The sequence below is a fragment of the Octopus bimaculoides genome, chromosome 1 (genome assembly GCF_001194135.2).
Source record: "Octopus bimaculoides isolate UCB-OBI-ISO-001 chromosome 1, ASM119413v2, whole genome shotgun sequence".
In the NCBI taxonomy this organism is placed as follows: domain Eukaryota; kingdom Metazoa; phylum Mollusca; class Cephalopoda; order Octopoda; family Octopodidae; genus Octopus; species Octopus bimaculoides.
Window position 1 is genome coordinate 73217538 of NC_068981.1, and position 5171 is coordinate 73222708.

The following is a 5171-nucleotide window of genomic DNA, read 5'->3' on the forward strand; positions in this document are numbered from 1 at the left end:
TATATATATATGTAGATGTAAACACACATACACACACACATATATATATACGTACACACACACACATACATACATACATACATACATACATACATACATGTATAGTGGTGCAAACAAGGAAAATACACCTCAAAATATGAGTGTCTGTGTAATTTTATCAATATTTAGCAGAAGCAATACAGTGACTCAAGGTCCTAGAGTTTTGTACGTTGACAGTTAGATTGCTAACACACAAAAACTCTCTCTCTTCTTGCGTATATGTGAGTTTGTGTATTTGTGTGTGTATGTGAGTGTGTGTGTGTGTGTGTGTGTGTGTGTGTGTGTGTGTGTGTTTGTGTGTGTGTGAGAGAGAGAGAGAGTTTCGGTACCAGTCTGGTACTGTGTCAATGCAATCAACTAACCACCTCTCCACAACGTTATAGGCGCAGAAGTGGCTATGTGATAAGAAGCTTGCTTCCCAACCACATGCGTAGTACCTTGGGCAAGTGTCATCTGCTATAGCCTCAGGCCGACCAAAGACTTGTGAGTGGATTCGGTAGACGGCCACTGAAAGAAGCCCATCGTATTTATATATATATGCGTGTGTATGTGTATATCTATGTATGTGTACATCTGTGTCTGTTTTTGTTCCACACCAGCGCTTGTTAACCGGTGACGGTCTATTTACGTCCCAGTAACTTAACAGTTCGGCAAAAAAGACCGACAGAATGAGTGGTAGGTTTCAAAAAATGTCAAAATGTCCTAGGGTCGATATATTCGACGAAAATTCTTCAAGACGATGTAGGGGATTACGAGCATGCTCTAGGGGATTAACTTCAAAAATAATAATATAAACCTAGACATCGGTATGAATAAAGCTAAAGCGCACCAAAGAACCAATATGAACCCTGTTAATAACAAGAAAACCACGTCATCTAGTCCACACAAACCCTACGCAAGCAACACCAACAGAACAAACAAAAGTAACAGGAAAGTGAAACCTAATTATGGAAATATGCAAGATAGCCATAAGCATAACTTCACACGACTCACGAACAAGGAGGGTAGCTTCTATACTAGAAAAAAAAAATACAATACAAAAATAAACAAAACAGTGATAAAATCTGGCTCGTAATCCTCTACACCATGCACCTCAAATCACACATAGTTCGCTCATTAATGAAAATCATAGATAAACACCTAAACATTAATAATAAATACGCAGAATTATTTAGGCATAAAATTAGAGTAGGCCACAGCCTGACCAATAACTTAGCTACAATCATAGCTTCAATAAATAAAAAAAGAACTAGACAAATTTATGAAACTAGAAAAATTCTGAACAATAAAAAGAATAACCAACCAAATAATAAGACTAAGCCCACCACGAACGTAGCGCCTCCTACTAAGATATAGACTTGAACAGTAATAGCCCCTTCCTCACAACATAACACAAACACAGATATACCGAATAATTTATATGGCTGCAGGGACAGAACAAAGTGCCATTTCTCAAATAGATGTAAGACAAATAACGTAGTTTACCAATGTGACGTGCACACAAATAGCCAGATGAAATCATATATAGGCGCCACTAAAAACTAAATGAATCTTAGATATAACGCACAAGGCTAATTCTACTGGGCTCAGTAGATATATTTGGGAACTTAAAGATAAAAAATAGATTATAGATTAAACAGGTGTATACTCGCTAAAACAACCTCATACAACACCGCCAATAGACGCTGTAACCTCTGTTTATCAGAATGCCTAGCTAGCCTAACGGCTAAATAACTCCTCCTCAATAGGAAATTTGAGAACCACAAAAATTTTGTCTTGATGTAGTTCTCGTGTCTTTTCAGAGTATATCTAAAATAGTAGGACCCTCTACTATTTCCACACTACAATATTCATCTATATAAGTCTAATTAGGTGGGAACAACCTTAAACACTTACACATAAACAATCACACCCCCAATTCCACTCGCCCTCCACATTCCATAATAATTTACTTTACACCTACATAGGGTCTCTTTTATCACTATGAACATCCTAGACTTTAGCCATAATATAATTTTAAACCACCCTCCCTAGTGTAAGTAATCCGGTTTGAGTTAGCGCCATTTTCACCCTAAGTTAGAGTTATCCCCCTTCACTTACACCGCCGGTGACTAAAACTCACCGCTGATTAATACACACGTGGGCAAAAAATGTGCTTAGTAAAACTAGGGATTCCACATACATACATACATACATACATACATACATACATACATACACACACACACACATACATACATACATACATACATACATGCATGTATGTACGTGATTTCATTTGCAGAATCAGAGGTAGGGGTTTCTGATGATGTATCTGCAGGAAGTTGAGTACATATTTGTGACGTAGTTGAGTATGTTGAGTACATATTAGTAGCATACCAAAAATTTGTGTAATATTTGAGAATTTTTTAGGCACGTTATTTTACCTGCTTCAGCATATGGTTGAAATGCTTCTGAAGTTGAAGCTGGCACTCTTGACGAGGAAGGTGTTCGCTTTGAAGGATGAACCATAGCTAACCGAGATGTGGTGTAGCCAGTTATACCACAAAGTCTTTGTCTTTTTTTTAGATAGCCAGCTACCATGTTGATTAGTAATGTCAAACAAATCTTCAAAATTTTAACCTGGCTTCAGACGTTCAAATGGGTATCGTACCTTGTCAACAGAGTATTTACTTTTCTTACAACAGACTTTAATGTTATACACAGAAAATCAAATTGTTTCCACAGATTCTTTACTTCCTGAGCAATGAGCTGATTTCTTGCATGTCTGAATTTTTAAAAACTTTTGCTAATGCCTTATACATCCCAATGATGCTGGATTTTCTGCGGATTCTAGTTAGTTCTGTCAACTCATGTTCCACATTCGGTATTATTCTTCGCTTTTTAATAGACTTTTCAAAGTTATATTTTTTTGCCACTTTTTCGTGCTGTTCGCAATTGCTTGACTTGACTGCTTAATTGACATGATTGATGTTTTTATTTCACGGATTAGAGCAACATATTTTAATATCTTTAACAGAAAGATTAATGCATTCATGGATTATCTCAACAACAAATAATATTACTCAAGATGTGAAACAACTTTTACTATTGTATATTTCATTATTTGCATTTCGCCAGGAAGTAACTTCAATCATAAACTCCAATCATAAGCACCAATGCCGAACGTAATGCGAGTTTGACTAAGGCAATGCAAGTGTGACGCATTTGAAAATAGAAATATTAGTTGGTGGGGGAGGTTTTTGAAATTTTTAAAAAATGAACTGCTAGTCACTGTTTTCTCATCATTTCTCATAGCAAGTCACCCTGGCCATGTTCAATTTCAGAAAAAATTCAAGAAGTAATTACCCTACCGTATGTATGTATGTATGTATGTATGCATGTATGTATGTATGTATGTATGTCTGTCTGTCTGTATGTATGTATGTATGTATGTAACCCTGATTTTCTCTTTCATTTTCTCTGTCCTCATCGTATTTTCCTTTACACACATCTCCGTTTCAGTTTCATTGTCTTTTTCACTTTCCATCCTTTTCCTTCTGCTTATCTGTCTGACCGTCTGTCAGTTTGTCTGTCTGTCTGTCTGTCTGTCTGTTATATTTATGTATAAGTCTGTGTGTATATATATATGTATATGCATATAAACCTATATATTTATATTCATAAACACGCACATTCACACAAATATGTATGGGGAGACAGAGAGCAAGAGTGAGAGAGAAAGGGACTGAGAGGGAGTGAGAGAGAGAAAGAGCGAAAGAGAGAGAGAAAGCGAGAAAGAGAGAGAGAGGGGGAGAGAGAGAGGGAGAGAGAGAAAGAGAGAGAGAGAGAGAAAGAAAGAGAGAGAGAGAGAGAGAGAGAGAGAGAGAGAGAGAGAGAGAGAAAAGACACATTGCTATCACTACATTCATCAGATGAAACGTTAAAGACTTAATAAGTTCCATCCTAGACATAAATAACTAATGAAGAGATTTTAAAAATCACCAACGAAAATATTACATTCACAGACTGAGGTGTCTTCGAAATAGTAAGACGGCGAGCTGGCAAAATCGTTAGCGGACCGGGAAAATGCTTAGCGGCATTTTGTCCGTCTTTACGGTATGAGTTCAGATTCTATCGAGGTCATCTTTGCCTTTCATCCGTTCGGGGTTGATAAAATATGTACCAGTTGAACACTGGGATCGATTTAATCATTTTAGGCCCTTGTGAGGAGGACTGCTAGAAACTCAGAAGGTCTAAAAGTCAGACCTGTCCATAGGACGGATGAACGCAGGAAGGCTCAATGACTATCTAGCAATAGCATGGATTGGTGTACGGTCTGCTGGATGACCACTGGAAGTGAGGTCCCCTGAGGTTTTGCTAAAGCATGTCTCTACGAGAAGGTTACTCTGATATATAACCAGCTATGCATAGTATAGCATTGAAATTTTGGTGGTCTTTGCTTTTGCTTGAGATCTTGGCACTCCCACATTCCTGAATCTGCGCCCCAAACTGGCACTGGATATATTGCTCTGGCTTGTCTTAACATCACGTCAGTGGATCGGAAAGGGTTTGTGAGGAGTTGTACAAGCTTACTGGACCAAAACCATTAGGGTGTGCAATCGCCGGTGAGGCGACTACTCGATGCCTAGTCAAGTACGGTGGCGCCGGTGAAGTCGACTGCCGGCACAATAACTTCATGTACGGGCATTATGGATATTTTGCACGGCCAATGGTCAGTGATGGTCTTCCTCGGTCACAAGTTGACAGGTATCATATATATACATACGTACAGGGTTGGCCAAAAGTCACTCAACAGTAAATAAAAATTCCTAAAATACTCTCTGTAGTTCTGACTCGAATGGGAAAATGTGTCGCTCAAGAAGGACTTCAGTTTGAACAATTTTCATGATGTTTCATATTTAGATGCTTGTATTTAATTCATTCAGTTATTAGGCTTGAATGGTCTTGAATTATGTTAGCTGACTTTTGACCAACCCTTTATATATATATATATATATATATAAGCAATGTTAATTCTCTAAATGAAGTATTAACAGTAACTGCACGATGAAGTGTAGTATATTGCCACTTGAGTGTGGCTGACCCCTGGGGGTGGATGTTACTGTTGCTTTTAGCCCCAGGAGGACATC